Source organism: Platalea leucorodia (genome assembly GCF_965183815.1).
Source record: "Platalea leucorodia genome assembly, chromosome: 18".
Classification (NCBI taxonomy): Eukaryota; Metazoa; Chordata; class Aves; order Pelecaniformes; family Threskiornithidae; genus Platalea; species Platalea leucorodia.
The window spans coordinates 9,589,438-9,609,026 of record NC_138840.1 but is presented as its reverse complement, the minus strand read 5'-3'; the positions used below and the strand labels follow the sequence as shown (position 1 = coordinate 9,609,026).

The following is a 19,589-nucleotide window of genomic DNA, read 5'->3' as shown; positions in this document are numbered from 1 at the left end:
TGGGAGTGCACGACGTGCTTCCAAACTGCGCTGCTTTGAACCGCCCCTCTTCCGCGAGGCCCTGGCGCACAGAGAAGGCTAAAAACAAACACGAAGAGCATCACTCTAAATTACAGCCTTATAGATAAAATTCTATCAACAGAAGAAATGTGAATGCCAATTAATCTCTAATGAAGGAACTATTTCGTACACACACTCCTGACTTGTTGCAAACCGACAGGCGAACTCGTGCTCCCTGGGGCTGCCGCGTGCGTCTCAAACGCTGCAACGCGTTGTTTCTTCCTTCAAAATCTCCCATTAAAGACACACATCTCTCTCACTGGCTTTAACTGCTCTCATCTTAGCAGCGTTGCTCTGCCTTAAAGAGCCTACCATCAGGAAGTCTACTTGAATCTGCTCTCTCGGTCCTTTTAGGTAATTCAACTACACGCGCCTCAAGAAAAGAGCAGTCGAAGTTGAAACGCAGCGAAGCGCGGATCGATCCCAGAGCTCGCGCGGGGACGTCGCGGGGAGCGGAGGCGCTGCCCGGCCCCGCCGCGCGCCGCGTCGCTCGGCGCGGGTACGGCGGGAGGAAGCGACGCCTGCTCGCTCGCGGGAACACTTCAGGATAAATAAGGAAATACCAAGCTCCGACTGCAAAGGGCTGGAGATTCTTCTCTGGACTGATACATGGGAAATCCTTTCAATAGGAAACCACAGGAGTAGATTACTGTGATTACACTTCAAAAGCAAAGGCCCTGCCACAGAGAGACATAATTGAGAGAAAGTGTTGCTCCTTGATCACTGAAGCCCAGACCCCCTGCTTACACCTCCTTGCATTCATAGAAATTGCTTCTATTCTCCCTTCAATCTCGGTATCTCTGCTGTTTTATAACACTGTTAAGTACCAAAACTTGGCAAAACACAGTCCTGTCACCAGTCAAACTTCCAAAAGCAAAGTTGTTTGGTACGGTGTGTAAGAAAGCCACTGTAAGCCGGTGCTCCAGAGAAACTGCTGAGCTTTCGAGAAAATTTAAGATATTTCTAGACTAAGAGCTTGTAACAGCAAGTCCAAAGGGAGCTTAAATTGCCGAGTTCAAAAGCTCTCCAAATCAGTACGTGTAGCGTAAAGGATGTCAGACCCCTAAAATGAAACGGCACTGTGAGAAACGGCTATTCTTCAAAAACGACGCCGGAGCTTTCCTAGAAAAAAAGCTTCTAAGCAGATGAGAGGATTCCACACGCAGTCCTGTTCCGATTTTGTCCAGCAGAAGAGAAATTTGGCCTCTCGAAAGGACAGTTTGGTTAAGCTGGAGGGGACTTGCTTAATGGTCCCAGCAGGAAAACGAGTAAAGGGAAGAGGCAAATCCCACTTCGGAAGCAAGAGCCAAACCCGCTGCAGCTGTATAGAAAAATGCAATTTTGACTTTCCCCTATTACCTTATTACATATTTGTATTTTATTATGCCAGAGGAAGAAGAGGAAGGAGAGTCGTTCGCTGAACTCTCCAGTTTCAAATCAGCAACATTCAATTATTGGCAAACGTGGGTATTGGCCACAGCTCGTTTCCTCAGCCGCCCCAAAAAAATAAAAAGGCCAAAAAATAATAAAAAAAAGCCCTAAGCTCTCACCTTGGATTTGAGATCTTTTCCTGACCAGATTTGTTGTCCATTTTTTGCGATAAAAAATAATAAAAAGCATTACTGGCTGTTTAACCGAGAGAAGCCCTAATTGATTCCCACAGTAATTAACCTGCATTTTACCTCGGAGAGTGGTAGTTAAGGAAGTCGGCACTGCTATTTATAACTCATCTCAAATTGAGGGCAGACTGCCTAAAATCTAACACATCCCAGCTGTACTCCTGTTTGAACTGGGGCCAAGGGAATTTTTTAAAGCAATCTTGGCACTGAATGAATGACACCAACAGTATGAGCGCGCGTGTGGTTGTGTTGTGGTGACGTAGCAGTGGAAGGGGAAGGGGGGGCAGCGCGCCGTAATCCCTCTCCCAAGCCCGCTGAGCGCGCAGAGGCTCGGCCCCGGCCGGTACAGCGCGCCGGAGCCGCCCACCGAGAACCAAACACAGGAAACGTCTTTTCCTGTGGAACGCCTTGAAGTGAGAAGCACATGGCTAATCTGCATAAAAGCAAAGCCACGCCACTCCTGCCAGGAAGGTTAGTGCTCGTAATCTCTGGCCATGGCGCTGGCTGCCTGCGAGGACTTGGACCCGCGCCTGATAACCCAGAAAGAGCCGAGAACAGATGGGCAAGGACCCCGGCAGAAACAGCACCGCGCACGTGACTCGCCACATGGCCCCGCGAGCACAAACTATTGTGTGGCTGCTGAGCGCCGGTACAAAGACGAGCCCGACCGGGCCCTGCGAATTCAGCGAGAGGCGGCAGCTGCTCCCCTGCCGTCGTCAGGCTGGCCGGAGGACGGGGACCACCAAACCCCGGAGGCCTGGAAGTCGCCAAGCTGAGAAGATGCCGACCAGCGCCAGCGCTGCTTAACACCGTCCCGCAGGCTCAGAGAACCAACTGCTCACCTCCCCGAGGCTGAATCCGGATGGGATCTTACTGAAGTGAAGAAACTAGGTCTTGGTAGAAGAGCATGCTCGTTCCTTGCGTCTCCATCCAGCCCCTCGTTACCCAAAGGCAAGGGCAAGCAGTCTCTGCAGCCAGTGAAGTTACAAAGCAGATCCTCATGTTGGCTATAAAAATTGTATCAGTGATGGACAACGCTGGGAAAGGGGAATCATTTCCCTAAGAATTAGTCAGCTGGGATCAGGGTCATATCGGATTTAATCATTGAAACCAGGCAAGAAAATAAAACCACTCATGCTCCCCCTAACCTTTCTGGGCCACTTCTATCAAAATCAACGAGCTGTACGAAGCAGAAAACCAGTGACAGCAGCATCAGCTTAACAGGCTGGTGACACCTACACTGGCTCATGGAAAAGACCTGGGTTCAACATCAGCAGCTTTCCCTGCCCGTTTTCCAGGGCCTTCCATCCCGTTGAGAAACGCCAGCCACGCCGAGGCAGGCAGGGGAACCTCCACATGAGAGTCACGGCAAATGGAGAATCACTCAGGAAAAATATTTTGTCTTAATCACAAGCCTGCCGAGAGGCTTTATCAACTGAGCATTAATGTTTCTAAAAAGCAGCCCTCATCAAAGCAGAGAGGCTGCACCGACCTTTGCCATCTCTAGTATGTTCCACATCCTCTGGAGCTACCAAGAGCCCAGGCTGCCGGAGACACCAAGGCTGGGTAAGGTCTTGGCGGTCCCAACATCCAACACCATTAACACGCCGCATCCACGCTGCCTCCAGGGATGAGGGATTTGACCTCCCACCTCTAAGCCCTCCCCCTAAACTAAACCTCTGCCATATTTTCAAGTTCAAAGGGTGCTTACGAAGAGTTATGCTGCCTGCAGCGTCAAGGCACCGGTGACTTGATCAAGACAAACCCAATTTTCCACATACTCACCAGCGTTAAGCTAGATTAGGTGCGACGGTGGCTGTCCCTGGTGTGACGGTACTCACGAACAAGCGTGAAATGCACGGGAGGGATGGCACCAAGCCGGCACCAAGCCTCGCAGACCCACCAAAACCAGCCAGGCTGTGACGACGCACACCACCCGAGAGACCGACGCAAGCAGTCGCTCCCTTGCGACATCATCCAACCACGGCAACGCCGTGACGTCACTGAGAAAACGTGACGGAACACGACGATATCCAATGGGCAGCACAGGACGCTTCAGCAAACCCTGCTTTCAGCCACAGGTCACTCTCGTGCCTCAAGTTTGCACTTGAGACACTTTCACACCCGTCCGTATCTCCCGAACCCCGGGCACAAGTGACTCCAGTTCCTCCGTAGCCAGTTTAGAGACTTCAAGCTGCGAAACGAGCACAAACCAACAACCATCCTCATTCGCGAGCAAACACGGTCAATCTTCCCGTGAGGAACGCTTTCATCTGATCTATTTAAGGTGCAACTGGCTGTGCTGAGGTCAGTAGCCCAGCCTGAACCTGCTGCCTTTTATAGCCTTCTGAAGGGCCAGCGTGCTGGGTCGTACTTCATGGCCTCTTCCTATGGTGGTCTGCTTTTAATGAGAGATGGAAGAGCCTGAGGGGAAATTAAAGTTAAGATAAAAAGAAAAATCCTCCTGTAGTAGATGAAGATGCCCCCAAACAACAAAACACCTAGCAGACCCCGCAAGAAACACTACACGGATGCGTATCAAGCGTCTCACCAGGACAGTTTAAACGACAAGCGTGTTTTACCGAGAACGTCATCACAGAAATGTGCGCTTCCTTTTTTTCTTTTCCCCTCCCTTTTTTAAACTTGAGAAATCCACCAGTTCGCTTCAGTCCCTCAGCAGAGGAGGGACAACAGGCCCAGCCTGCGCCGGCGCTGCTCAGCACCCGGCAGTTCCCGTCCGCGCCCCTCCAGGGCAGTACCCATCCCTTTGGGAAACAAGCACTCCGCAGGAGACCGAAGCCAACGCTTCTGCGAGGCAGCACGGCTCCTGCAAACATCAGGCCAGCAACAGCAAACAAATGCCCCGTGTCTGCCCTACAGCCCCAGCAGCTCTGCCTGGAGGCCCCCCACCCGCTCCCCCCCGGCCTCCCACGCCTCGCTGCAGCGATGGAGCGGGCTGGGGTGCTCTGCCTTGCTCCCGTAAGCTTGGGGTACCAAAACCTGGCTTTCGGAATACAGCACGGGCTTCGTTTCAGGGTTACAAGCGCTCACCCTCTGGAAACTTGCAGGACAGATCGATTTTTATGTAAGCTACAGAAAAATAAACCTCGCCATCTCACCCCCACAAATCCTAGAATCTAACTTAGATTTTAACACATAACCGACAGGCAGGGTACAATTATCATCGCATTACCAATGGCCAATGCAGATTGAATTGTTGGTTGCCAAAGTGCTGAGATAACCGACCTCCGCTCAGTAGTTTCAGTTCTGTAACTAGAGGGAGCCTGGGTTTTCTTCTGACTTTTCCCAGTAGGTCACAGTTTGACCCAAGACACTTTCTATTCCTCTAACCCTCTGCTAACACACAGACCTCAGAACAAGCTAACGCTACACACAAAAGGAAAATGGGACATTTTCTAAATTACTTCGGTCACCTGCTTCTAACCAAGAGTTATTTGGAGCTCCCGTAAACTTAAAATCAGCCCTGTCAAATGATGCTCCTTTCCTTGATTATGCATTTATTACATCAGTTCCTTTGGGGAGATTTTCTGTAAATCCAGGATACTAAGTTTTACCAGCGGAAAAAAGATGAATACGTTTTCTCCAAGCAACTATACTATGAACCGTATCTTCCTGGCTAAACACAATTCAGTAATTACCCCATTAACATTTCTCAGCAAGAGGCCAGTCCACACATCTCGGAGGACTTTCCTAAGCACCACTCTTACTAATACTCTTCAAATTGATTAAAACTGACCAGAGTTTTGCTTACAGGATGTATCATTATGCAACAGTTTATTCCTGAAAGAAGTCAATCAGCAGAAGGTGATGCGGCGGGGAAGTGAAGCGAGAGCCCCCGCTCACACCCGCACCGAGAACAACCCGCAGCAGCACAGCGCTCCTGCCCCAGCACAAGCAGGGTTCTGGGGCTTTTCTCTATTTTTTTACAAGGTGGAGGGCGGGAGGGTGCCCAGCTTGCCTGTGCTTTAAACAGAGTCCATTTGTTGATCTCATCTTTCCTTCCCAGCCTGACTTTAAGCCCTCCTTAACAAATTCAACAAATCCAGCTTATCGAGGCTCTGGATTTCAGTTCCTTTCTTCAGTCAGTTGTTCTCTCTGACACGTGGCCGCGCTGCTTATCACACCACGTTATGTAGGTATCTCTCAGGACCCTCGATGTAATATTTCAACCACTGTCATGTCTAAAGATGACACGCAACCCGTTTTCTGCAGTCTTCAGGATCTACGCGAAGGCAGGTGCGCGCTCACGTTAACAGGACATTTTTCTGGACTTGTGAAAAGCTGTGGTACAAAAGGAGCTCAAGGAAGGTTTACGGTGTAAACGCTGAGGTGGGCTGACCTGGGAGAGCGGGAAACTCCGCTTTGGTTTCATGCGAAGTTAGCACCCGGCTGAGCCGTGCCCGCGGCCGGCTCACGCAGCACCCTCGGCCTCCCGAGACGCACAGCAACGCCACGGCAGGTTCCTCACCGACGCCTCTGCTGCCCGCCGGCCCGGCGTCCGTCCCTGTGGGAACGGCACGAGGGATCCCTGCCACCTGAAAACCAGGCGACAGACAACCGGAGGATTCCTTTCCCTCTCCCTCCACCTCTCTTTCGCCAGCACGACACCGACGATGTGACTAAACATCCACGTTGTTTCAAAACACCCTACTGCAACGCCTTCGCAGGGGCTGTGAAGGGCAGGGAGGAGAACAGCCCAACTCGCTCTCCGCGGCCGGCCGGACACGCGTCGTCCCTGTCCGACGACCAGCCCAGCCCGGTGACCTGCCCGGGCAATCGGTTCCTTCTTTACCGGACAGACATCAAAGTGGAAGCAGGAGCTGACAGCTACCTGCACGTTTATTTTAACATGGCAGGAGACTCCGACAAACACTATTTACCAAATTAAATGCAGTCAAAATTAACAAAAGATTACCATTGTTTTGCAACAGCTGGAGATTAGGGAAATTTTCAGACGTTTCACAGGTAGCTGGGAGTCAGATTATGCGGTTTGCTATTCAGACGGGCAGCGTGATCTCTAACATCTCCAATAATTTCAACTTGTATTTAAGCGTGAAAATACAATTTCCTTCTAGCCAAATAATCAGGTAACCAGCTATCCCCTCGCTCTCAGACTTCAACTCACTTCAGAAGCACACCATTCGGCCAACTCGCCCCAAGATCTCCGAAGTGCCACTGCTGACTCCTCCTCCCAAAATCTAAGCAACACCAAGATGTAAAGAAAGCTGCATCTCGGCTCCGTGGGAGATGATCCCAAGGAGTATGTGATAGTTGTAATGAGGTGGTGTTCCTTTTAAGATGGAAAGAAACTTCCTTCCTGAATATTAACTCAGGCTTTAAGTTTAGCCAACCTCCTACGTCTGCTCTAATGAACTGGAGGCAAGTCAACAAAAAGACGGTTAAGTGTCTCGTTACAGCATTTTCGTTCCAGGCCTACTTACACACCAGAAGGAGCAAGCAAGCTCATGTCGTACCACAGAAATGGGACCGGGCCAAGAGCAAGCCATAAAAAACAGGAGGAGGAAGGGCTAGGATGGAAGACCAAAATTATTCTAAGTGTCACCACTACTTGAGCGATCTAATTTCGATCAGTGAGAGAGCAGCTGTTCCAGATCGCTAGCAAGATGCAAAATATTTGCACTAAGCACCACTGAAAACCTGAAAGGGCTCCAGAAGCCCCGCAAATACATTCAGACAACTGTGACCTGTGGCAGACTTCAGTCGGCCAGCTAATTCTCCATAACCCCCGTTTCCTTTCAAGCAAGCCACACTGACCTCATGGACAGATGTCTTTTGCTACTGAACACAGTGGATGTTTTCCAAAACTTTAGGCCTGAAGGCAGACCCAACGCAAGAGGCTCACTAGAGTTTACTTTCCAGAACAAAGTTAGTTTTACCAATTCATTAAAAGCCCTTTCTGCGCAGAAATCCGATGGGTCCTGGTGCACACTGAAGAGTTGGTAAAGCACCTCCAGCATAGCCTCCTAGCTTTCTAAAAACAATTTCTTACTAGCTCTTCACCCGTAAAATGCAGCATTGCAGGTTTCTACCCACCTGTGTCTGTCTGAAAGCTCAATCTGTATTTGACTATCTCATCACTTTGCAAATTTGTCCCATTTTACACCAGAATACATGGTGGCTGAACAGACTCAACTGGACAGGCAAATTCCCGTGACCTCTTACCATGCCAGGGTGGTACGGGCATACCCGAGAAGCATCTCGGGATCAGGTCAGGGCTCTCAAACACCACACGTCTCCATGGTCCCAACTCTCCCACCACACACCACACTAAGATGGAGGAGGACAGGGCCACGCTCATCCTAAGAGAGAGGTACAGCTGTCGGAGGCTACCTCATCCCAGCACGCAGAGCTCCATCTTGTCCAGAGCAGCTGCCTGCTTTAATAAGAGCGGCGTGTCGGGGCCTGTAGTTTCTCCAAGCCACGTTTCAGCATTACACAGGCTCTCCCTTGCTTCTGCAGAATAACTGAATTTATTCAGAAGTGTGTATAATGCAATGTAAAGGAAGATCGAAATAATCCAAGAAATCTGAGGTTTGGAACGAATCTGTGGAAGAGACAGGCAATCTCAGTTTAAGTTGGCACAAAACTCCACGCTCCATCACCCTCGCCTCCCAGACCCTGAGTTCGAACTCACGGTTCAGCGCTGGACATCACCCCTGCTTTGGGCTGGGGCGATGCGGATCAGCCGTCGCTGCCGAAGGCGCGCCCCCGCCCAGCCAGGCGCTGGGGCCACGATCCACGAACCGCTCCGGGAGTATCCCAGACACACCTCCCTTCCCGGGGAGCAGCTCACCCGCACCGCGCGCTTTGTACCGCGCTGGCGTCAGCCCTGCCGTCACCCCATTAGGAAGCACCCCAGCACCCCTCAAGCCCTGTCCATCCCTCCCCACCCCGCCGCGCTATTTTATACCCAAAAGGAAACAAGGTAACAAAGCTTTGTTTTGCTAATAGGAAAAAGAAAAGTTATTTCCCTTCTCATTACAGCAGCTGACAAATTCGGATGCTATTTTTGTGGATTTTATTGAGCCTTCTCTTATTTTAGCCTCAAAATTCAGCCTTCAAGACTCCACTTCGGTTCCACGGAACCAAAAATATTTAAAATTGAAGTAATGACAAGTTACCATCTGCATTTACCAAGGATGCACTCAGTAACTTTATAGCAAGCAACAACCAATCTCCAGTATTTATACCCAAATGATCTATTTGCATCCAGAAAGCAGCGCTGCTGTCGTGCCTGCGTTGGTAAGAGAGGAGGAGGCCGGGGGAGATGAAACGACAACGTAGGCAAGAAACCCAGAGCTGCAGCCAAGCCAGCTCCCAGACGGCAGCGAAGGCACACTACTAGAGCCTTCATCAAGCCAACGCTGTCGTGATTCAGGTTCCTTACGCTTGGCGAACCCAACACGAATCCCAGCCCCACAGTGACACGAGGTCATTGTTATTTAAAAATAATAATAATTTAAAAAAAAAGCCCACCAGCCCTTGGTTACGGTGATTTTTGAGGCCTGGGTCCACCGCCCCGCGCTCGCTTCTGTCCTTGGGCTTTTATTCCATCTACGCCCAGAAAAATCCAGTTTTTTTTTTAAAGCAAAATGAACAACGTGGGGAGTTGCTTAGCAAGTTGAAAGGAGTGTGTGCTGGCAGCTGGCGAGAAGATACAAAAATTCATAACTGTGCCAATGCCATGGGGGGAGGAGGAACAGCCAACGCTGCAAAGTCTTCACTGGTTTCAGGAACAGGTATAACAAGAAACTGTAAGACAACTCATATGAGAAAAGGAAGATGAGACATGACTGTACCTTGACAGCAGTGACAACTCTGAACAGTTTATTGCCATTTACAGAGCGATCAGATTTAAAGCTAACCTTCATACACGTTCGCCGTTCAGTACAAGCATCGGTGTTGCCTCGACGCAGTGCACTTTCAACACGCTCTGCATTCATCATTAAAGCCAGTAAATCCACACGCTGAAGCTCAGCAGCAAATTATACCACGATCTCCTGATACAATACGCTTAATGAGTTATTCGCCTGAGCGTGCGGACAACAGATTTAGCACCTTGCTCCAGAGACGGAGAAGGGAGGCAGGGGTTAAGGGCCAAAACACAGCTGAAAGCTGAGGAGCACTCAGTCGCTCTGGGATATTTCATAGAACACTAATCACCTCATCTGATTTTAATTCCTGACACCAAATCAGCATATAGCTTTTCAAAGGAAATCTTGTCCTAGATTGCAAGGTAATCAATCACAATTAACGTGGAAACAAGCTTTTGCAACGCTGTCAGGCCTTGTGAACCGAACAGGAAGGTTCTGCGCTTTAGAAATACCTTTAAAGCACAGGCAGGTAGGATACTTTACGACAGGTCTGTCGGTCTCTTCTGCACCTCCAAGAGGAGACCGTGGACAGCCAGGCACTCTGCTTCTCCTCCAGAGCACGAGCTGAATCAGAGTGCCTTTCATGCCGTTTCTGTTAGGGACCCTCGTCCCGGATTAGCACCCTCGCCACCCCAAAGTCCCTTCCCCACTGACGTGCCCGCTTCCAGGGGAGCCACGTTCTGCCCACAGGCAGCTAGAAACGACATTTCCAGTGAGATGGTTTTTCGTAAAACCACAGAAAACTGTTCCAGGTGTAACCAACCCCATGTCCAGAGAGAAAGTGTGATCTAGTAGTTACAGCATTAACCCCGATTTTGAGAGATACGGCTTTGAGCACCCCCTCTGAAGGCTTCCCACGCACCCAGCTGCAGGGTGCGGAGGCAAGGAAAGGCTTCCGAGACCTGGAGAACTGCTCACACTAGCCTCGCTGGTATATCACGATAAACTGAAAGACCAGGAGATACTTTGATACTTAAATGCTTCCTATCAGAATACCGTACAATTATCCACACGCAATTTAAAAAAAAAAAAAAGAAATGTTCAAATCTGTTCTATGCAGCAGCTGCCCTGAATCCTTTCCAGGGGATCCAAAGCACTGCAGTTACCACAAGCCCCCCACACAACAGCAAGCAAATGAGTTTGGAGGGTTTTTTTTTTTTTAATAGAAAAATACCCCTCCCACCCCCCCAGCTACCCCAGCTGAAGGGCAGGACTCCAGCACGCCTGAGACCACCGGCACAACGCCCGCAGCCACAGCACAACAAAAAGGCAGTTTCGGGGAACATGTGATCACTCAGTGAACCGGCCTTGAATGGAAGCCTTTTCCTTGATTAGCGATGCCAGCTCCAAAGTCAGAGATATTTAATTTAAAGGAAAGGAAAAAAAACAAGTTTTAACTAATTCCAGCACTTCCACCATTTCAATCTATCTTCTGCACAGAGGTAAGAACTTTTCGTCAAACCATTTCACAAGAAGTATGTCTGAGGGAAGAGCACCTCTAGTCTAGCACTGGTTTAATTATTTACATACAGTTAATGAATACCAGATTCTCCTCCTAAGCTTGCACAGGGTGCATAGTCCTACAGTCATTTGGACTTTAAATCCATCATCAGACTGTTACGAAGCACGGAACTCCAAACAAGCCTACAGGAAGGATCCCGCACGGAGAAGCACAGAGCGAGCTCCGGGACCCTGGAAGAAGTTCAGGTGGCAAAGCAGGACAGTCCAATCCCGTCAACGCAATCCCCCGCGAGCACAGTCATCTGGAAGCCAAGGGAGACATTTTGCAATTTAACTAGCAAGTTTATCTCAAGGAAATAGGGGATGGGCAGAAATCTATGCATTGAAAAGCAGGTTACCCTGCACTTTTGCCTCTGTTCTCCATACCCAGAGAGACTAGGACAACGACAGATACTCAATTAAGACCATTTGAGTTGGAATATTTTTCCTAATGTCCAGTGCTAAGGGTAGAAAAGCACTGAAACAGACTGAGGCAGCTCCATCGCGGTCAGCCCTGTTCTCAGGTGTAGCTGGCCCTGCCCTGAAGCAGGACAGCAGGCTAGGTGACCTTTCGAATTCAGATCCAGGCCTCTGTTCAATGAGAAAAATACAGTCGCCTACAAAGACAATGCAGGCAACGAACCGACAGCACGATTTTGCAGGCAGCACAGACTGCTCCGTACCTTCAGCTCACCAAAGAGATCAAATTCAGTGCCACAAACCCCAAACCGAATGGTCGTTTTCAGAGCAGGTACCCTCCCTCTTCTGTGCCTCGTGCTTCTCGGACCGTATTCACACTGCTGACACGACCGCTCTGGACACTAATGGTGTTAAGAAAGTACAAACCCACTGCCGACAATTTGAGCTGGCCGCGTTACGCACCGGTCTGAGCGCACCCCAGGCCTCAGCCCTGGCCGGGGCCGAGCAGGTCTCCCACCGCGGCGTCTGGAGGCGTAGCTGCGGCCGCGGCCTGAGCGCAGGCTTTAAACATTCCTGTTCTGTTATTCACAGGCAGGGTGCCAGAACGTGCTGACATCAGAAGGGAAATGGTAATTTTCAGGGCTTCTCTTAGTCAAACCTGAATGAAATTTCACAAGTGAGTGGAGGGGGGGGAAAGTACTTGTTTAACCCAGTAATTCTCCCCGAGGGAAATTCCAGAGCCCTCCGAACTTCAAGAATTTCTCTTTGAGAAGACTCGCAGAATCTCTCAGGACGGAAAGTCACGGCCACCTTAGGCCACGGCCTGACATCAGCGACCACCGAAGCGCCCTCTGCTCCCAGCCACATCCAGGATCTCGCCATCACATCCCACCAAAAACGTGAAAGTGCTCCTCGGTCCGCTCTGGGTCACCGCGCGGCTGAACGCGCCCACAAAACCCAGGGCGAGCCCGCAGCAGGAGCGGGCAGCGGGGGTCTGCTCCACGCAGAGGGGACGCTGGCTGCGTCAGGGTCCCCCCAGCTCCTCCAAAAACTGCTCCCCGTGTCTGGCCAGCAGCTTCTTGGGATAGTTTGGGCATAATATTAATTATCCAGGGGGAAGAGAAGTTACTCAAGTTGAAAAAAAGGGGGAAAAAAAGAAAAGAAAAAGTTCGTAGCAATTGAATTTGTCCTTGAAAGAGTTTCAATTACTATAGCTAACTTAAGGAAATAATGACATGCTGGTTATTGCATGAAACGCCAATAACTGTAACGGAGCAACAGCTTTTTCAGAGTTATTTACACAAACTGATTTTTCACGGGAATTTCACAGGAATTCACACACACACACACTCTCCATCTCCACACTCTCACCCTCCCATAAAGAAATGCCTTCACCCTGAGTATTTACAGAATGAACCAATCCCCTTCTTCATTTGCTCCTACCCACTTCTGCCCCTTTTTTCTCCCCAAAAAATAAAAAAGAACATGATTAGAAATTAGATTCTAGGTGGAGTTACCGTTTTACTCTGAACATATAAAGCAAAAAAATTATTTGCTGAGAAATTCTGAAGCGGCTTTTATTAAGTTTACCTATCATTACGTAGCATCCTTTACATTTCACTACAGAAAGCTCATGCCTACGTTGTGTAAATACTTACTGAGCTGCCACTTAAACTCAGAAATACTCCAGAAAGAACACCGTGGCAAACCTGGAAATGCTCTTCTTGATGTAAGTCCAAAAAACCTCAAAAATGCTCAAGTTGCACGACTGAACTGCTGAGCTAGAACACTGCGAGTGCAGGTGCACAGAGGAAGAGTAAGGAATGGGAACCCCTCCCTCGTCCATATGTTAATACATATTATCATCTGATTAAGACACTACAGGAACCGGTAAAATATGCACATGAGCTCAGTCCTGAGAGAAGCAGCTCCTCCTGTTCCAGCCCTGCTTCTTCCATTCAACGAGCCTCCAAGGGCAGGCTTGGGTGCTGCTGCTTTAAGCGCAGAACCTCATTAAAAGGGTCTTAACAATATATTCGGCTAAAACCACGCACTGGGGAGGAAAGATGGTCTCACACTTCCCGCACAGGATGAGACTCAGAAGACCTATATTCCACTCTCCACCCTGTCCCAGCCCTAGTGCCTCACCTTGGCAAGTTCCCACATCAGCATCTCAGCTGCTTCCGCTGAAAAAGTCACTGCAAGAACTTCAGACCCCACGTTCCTCCTCTACGCACCAGGGCGGAACAAAAGACTGCCCGAAACCTCGTTTCTACAGAATTTCAGCCCTAAGAATGACAAGCTTACACTCAATGCAGCAGAGATGACATTAAATCTATGATTGGAATTTTACTGGAATCGATTTATAAACACAGCATGGTCTTCCCCAGCCCACAGAAAGTACACACGGTCTCTCTTCAGGTGACCGACTTCTCTGCTTTTCCAGCCACTAAAAGGAGAAACAAAAAGGCATCAGCTCCTCTCGTGTCATCCACGAACAGGCGGACGGCAGGGCCCCAGACAGAGCGCCTGCCAGTTTTGGTCCAGCGTGCCAAAGAAAACTGCTTTTTTTCCTCCAATCCCACCTGTCATTCACTTCTAGCTGGAGATTTATGGCTTTGGCTAACAGACATCCAGGATAGTTTTACCACTGCACAGGCGTAACCTCCGGATAAATGAAAGGCTGAACTTCTTGCAATCAGCACATGACAGAAAAACTTCTGCAGGACTTCTCCTCAAAAACATTTTTTTCCCAGGAAAAACGTTCCCTTTATTTTTTCCCCCAGAACAAAAGGGGAGGTACTATTTTTGCATCCTTGCTGATGGTTTAAGGACCCTTCCAGAAGAAAAAGCAAGTAACCGTAACAGCAATGCTAAATACTGACAAGCTTATCTTTTTCATCCCCCCCCCCCCCCCCCCCCCCCCCGCAATTACGCTTGCCTGCCTTCGGTTTCTGCTTTGCTACTGCTGCTACTCGAGAGTTTCAAACATTCTTGGCAGGAATTGGGCAATGGCATGCTGATGAGCTTTTCCCCAGAGCAATCCATCACACAGGAGTTGCAATTCAAAAAAGAAATCAAACTGACTAGACAAAGAATTTCAAATACACAGAGTAAAAACTGGAAAGGGCATCTTTCTCCTCTAATATTTTAATTACCGAGATCACAGATTCAGATTCATAGGGTAAAAACTGGATTTCCAAGTTGGTGGTGTTCCTTTGAAAAGAGCAGGAAGAAAAATGGTGGAAAAGTCGCCTATGAGGTAACAGAGAAAACGAACAGCTGCGCTATTTAGCCTAATTTTAGATATTAGTTTCTCTCTGAAGGAAAGCTGCTGGATTTTTTAGTACGGTCTTCATGTAAGACCCTTAATAGTGTCTCGTGTAATACTCCTGTAACGTAGTATTCACGGACCAGTGTTCCCAAATAAGACTTCAGAAAAAACCCGAAGTATTACGAACATGCCAAGCTCACGAGAACAGTTACGGACACGTAACAGAACGTTTGATTCTCATGCTTCCCCCAGCCCCCGTTTCTAGTGTTACTGAAGAACAGGGAAGAGGCTCTGCCCGTTTGTTGAGCAGGAGCTTCAGGAAACAGAAGTTGTAGCAGGTAAAAGGAATTAAACTGGACAGTTAGTTTTAGGAAACCAGTAAGCATTCCAGCCAAAAAAAAAAAAAAAAAAAAAAGCCAGAAAGTCAAACATACAGCCTTCCCAAAAATCACATTTCTGCCTTGCAACCAACACAATTACAAGAGACGCTGTATGTAGAAACCCTCCCCTAGCCCAGATAACAAATACTGACCGAACATTTCATTTATACTTTGTAAAAGGCAGGTAGGCAAGGCTGGCTAACCCCGTCCCGCCACGGGAAAGATGCTACACAACCACCCTCTGGTTGGGCCCCGGCTTCCCAGTAAACTGGTGGCGGTAAGGGCAGGGGAAAGAGCTCCAGCTGAGAGCCAGACCTGAGGTTTACTGCCCCGCATCCTACACGTATCCTGCCTGCAAACCCTGGGCACCTCAAAACCGAGCGTCGAGGAGGCGGTATTTCAGAAAACAAGATTTTAAGAGAATCAGGCAAACCCTAGCTTACTTCAGACTAGCGCTGACTATTCAAAAAGGTAAGCCAGCAAAACCTTCAGCGTCCACACCAGAATTAACTAGATCTTTACAACAAAATTAAACTAGCACAATTTTCCTACTTTTTCTAAAACAGCCAAGGCCTAAAATCACTGACTCAGAGGCAAACCCTACCCCTGAAGAAGACGACGTACCGCTCTCCTTTTGGTTGGAAAGATCTAGTGCGTGCTACACCCTGCGAGCCACGCAAGGGCTCCCGACATTAATGCTAAGCAAGGAAAAACCCTGCGGCACAAGCCAACGGGAGCCAGGTCTCAATTTCCGATTCCAAGATATCGCAGCTCATTGGCAGCACAGAGCCATTTGGTGCCAATTTAGTTTAAAAAACATATTTTCAACAACATTTTTCATGCCTCACTTGCTACTAAAGTTGAGATCTAAGTCAACAAAAAATAGCTATTGTATGGCAACAGGCCCAAAAGCATTTTTTTAATAACATACGATTTTTAAACTGCCTTCACTGAACTTACGAGAGAGGCCCAGAGATGCCCATGCACCTACGGGGAGGTTATCCAACGCGCCAACGTTTGATGCGATCCAAAGACATCTCCCGTTACAGGAGACGACGTTCGTTGCGGGGAAAGCGCGTACCACGAGAAATGCCCGCCTGTTAAAGGGAGGCAAGTCCCTTCTCTTAAGCAGTTTCCCTAAGTCCCAAGACACCGGGAAAGCCAGCGTATTATTAAGAACTGCTAGACGCTCTGAGGGGAAGGGGGGTGGAAACAAATACACGATAGAGCTGGAAAAATTGAAAACTAAGATCCCTGGCCTGGTTTCTTACGAGTCATTCCCACAGAAAAAAACCACAGATTTCTCATCCCACACACTGTAAAACAGCCATTCTGATCTCTTGAACCTACTCCACATTTCCCAGCTATAGAGGCCATCAGAGAAAAAAAAATAAAAAAATAAAAAAAAGCCAAGTCCTCCATCGCAGTCGCGAGAAACCCGGCGCATGCCGGCCTTCGCAGGGGCTCCCGCTCAGCACCGGCCTCCCGGGAGCGGCCAGCGAGCAAAGGTGTCCGCGAGGGCTACGGACCGGGTCCGGCCCCGGGCGAGGGACCACGCGCTCGTTTTACGACAGGAAATATCCCACCAAAACAATTTTCACGCCAGAAATGACCGTGCCTTTCTTGATGAGCAACGTGATGAAACTTTGGCATCATTCGTAAAACCTAAAGAGTGTCAAGAATTAAAGGCGCTTCTCTCTGCTGCACAGCGCTGCTTCCCCTCCCCAAAACCTCAGGTCTGCTGTCCCAAGGATTCCCGAGCGGAGGAACCCCACGCTCTTCCCACGTCACCTTCTCCAAGCCTGCACCAAGAGATGCTTCTCCTGGTGTCTGGTCAGAGGAATGACATTCTCCTCTCGAGTTTCTTAGCAGTTAGGTGGTAAGTACCCACTCTGTTCATCGCTCTACCAGACAAAGACAAGACACCAAGCTGTAAACTCTCCCAACCTAGGGAATTTAACAGAGGGCAGAACGAAAGGAGGCTGTAATTTAGGAGTGGAGTATAATTAATAATCAACCAACTCTCGTGGGCAGCACAGATGACATGTGGAAGCTTTTTTCATCATGCTAGGTAAGTTTGTTCTTTTCTTTTTCCAGCAGGAAAAAAAAAGAAAAAAGCAGTTGTCAAGTTTGAGGCCAATAATCCTTGGCACAAAAAAAAAAAAAAGGATTCTGGGGGGGGGGGGGGTGGTTTGGTTTTCGGGATGGGGGGGTTGTTGGCTTACTTTTTGTATCCGTTATTTGTACTACCCAAAGTTCAGCTATTTCTCAGAACAACTATTCGTTAATAGTTCCAGTTGATGGGACTAGTTATGCAGGTATTATTAATACACTACATATCAGCAGCTCGTGGAATCAAGTTAAATTCATTTTCCAAGACAAAATAAGCTTCCTTTACAAATTCATATCACAATACTGACAGAGCACGCTTTTGTCAGATATGTGCTGTAGCAAAATACCCGCTTGAAAAGTCCAATCCGACACCGTATTTTGGCACGCACTTTATCTAAATTGAAATTTTTCAGGATACAAAAAGTACCTTCAAGTAAACACCCTCGCATCCGTGACATTTGTCCGGACGTACTGCAGGTACGCACGAACGTATTCCTGAGGAGCGGAAACCTTCGCCGAGGATAATCGAATACTCGCTACCAGTCACCGCTGGACAGTTTGATGACCGCAGCAGAGATAAGATGCACTCTCTTAGAGAGCACTATTTCAATCTGACAGAAAAGCCAATTAAGTAATTCAAGACGCTGAAGGAGACGTTGCCTTCGGTAATCAAGGAACAAAAATTAAGCAGTTTTCAGATCGACCCAGGAGAAGCACTGAGCGAGAAGGGAAACTCGAGGCCGCACGTCGCGCTAGGCGGCATCAAATGTCTGCGACCCGGGGCCTGAAGTTAGAGCAAAGTACAGAGAATGAAAAGGGAAGTCTGTCAGTCCCGCACGAGGCCGCGACAGGCCTCGGAGACGCACGTCTGAACTCGGAGAGCAACCTGCTTTTCGTCAGGATTTCCAGATACTAGAGACCAGCACCACTTTTCCCTGTATCTAAAATGTCTGATGCGTACGCTGCGCTGCCTTCTCCTCCGCGGCCGTATTCCCAGCAAACAGGTAACTCTACGCATGCAACAATAAATTTAATTCTCAGGCTCGTCTTTTCCTGTTTGCACTCCTCTGGAAAGCCAAGAGTTGTGACACTGCTGAGCCTGACCCCAAGCAGCCCCTGAATGGCCGTAATAGGTCCCTTATTTATGCGGGGAAGGAGAGGCATCGCTGCTTGCTCAAAGTCAGTCAAAATGTGCCCCAAGACACAGGGCCAGAGGCTCAGGCCTGCCCTACCTTAAGGTACACTGACCGTCTATTGAACGTAAATTGATAATTCACCGTTTTTGGTGCTTCGGCCACAAGTTTGGGTTTGATTGTTCTGTTGTTTGGTTTTCTTTTTCCTTCTTAAGGCTGTAACATACCCCAGAAACCCCCACGTTCTCCATCTAATAAAGAATCCAAACAGCCCCAGTTTTGAAAAGGGTCAAAATCAGCCAGGAACAAACGCATCCTCAGATCCATCAAAGAAATCATTTATACCAAAGGGAAAGTCACATAACCAAAACAAACAGCGAGCCCATTGTGCGGAGCGGCCCTGCCACTGTTCCGACAACACAGACCCCGTTCCAGGCTGCGTGAAACACCACAAGCAAAATAAACCCAAGGTACAAACAAAACGCCATCGCCTCCTCTTTTGTTCCAGGCACAACGCAACGCGGGGCGGCCGGCGGGGCTCGGCCCCCGGTGCGGGGCTGCTCCGCTCCCGGTGCGGGGCTGCTCGGCCCCCGGTGCGGGGCTGCTCGGCCCCCGTGCGGGGCTGCTCGGCCCCCGGTGCGGGGCGGCTCGGCCCCCGGTGCGGGGCGGCTCGGCCCCCGGTGCGGGGCGGCTCGGCCCCCGGTGCGGGGCGGCTCCGCTCCCCGTGCGGGGCTGCTCCGCTCCCCGTGCGGGGCTCGGCCCCCGGTGCGGGGCTGCTCGGCCCCCGGTGCGGGGCGGCTCGGCCCCCGGTGCGGGGCTCGGCCCCCGGTGCGGGGCTGCTCCGCTCCCGGTGCGGGGCTGCTCCGCTCCCGGTGCGGGGCTGCCCCCGGCCGCCTCAAGGTCACGGCCGGTGCCGGCGGCGGGGGGCCGAGTCGGCGGCGCGCGGGGCCGCGGCGGGCCCGGGGCTGGCAGAAAAGCCGAGTGTAAAAGTTTATGAGCTCATCAGGATTGTTGTACCATTACATCAGAGGCAATTATAAATGGCCAAGAGCAGGAGATGGGGAGCCAATCAGATCACAGATAGGATGTCAACCTAAGACCAACTGTCTCCTGGCTTTGACAGAAGGATTTTACCTCCATAATTCAAATCCCAAACCAAAGCGATCTGCACTCGC

At 49.6% G+C, this 19,589-nt stretch overlaps 1 protein-coding gene across 1 annotated transcript in view; it reads right to left on the bottom strand.

The window, feature by feature from the left end:
* Window positions 1-19,589, bottom strand: part of ARID1A (AT-rich interaction domain 1A) — a gene marked incomplete at its 3' end in the record, with an annotated part of 60,374 nt that overhangs the window by 38,687 nt on the left and 2,098 nt on the right. The gene's annotated exons all lie outside the window — the stretch shown is intronic.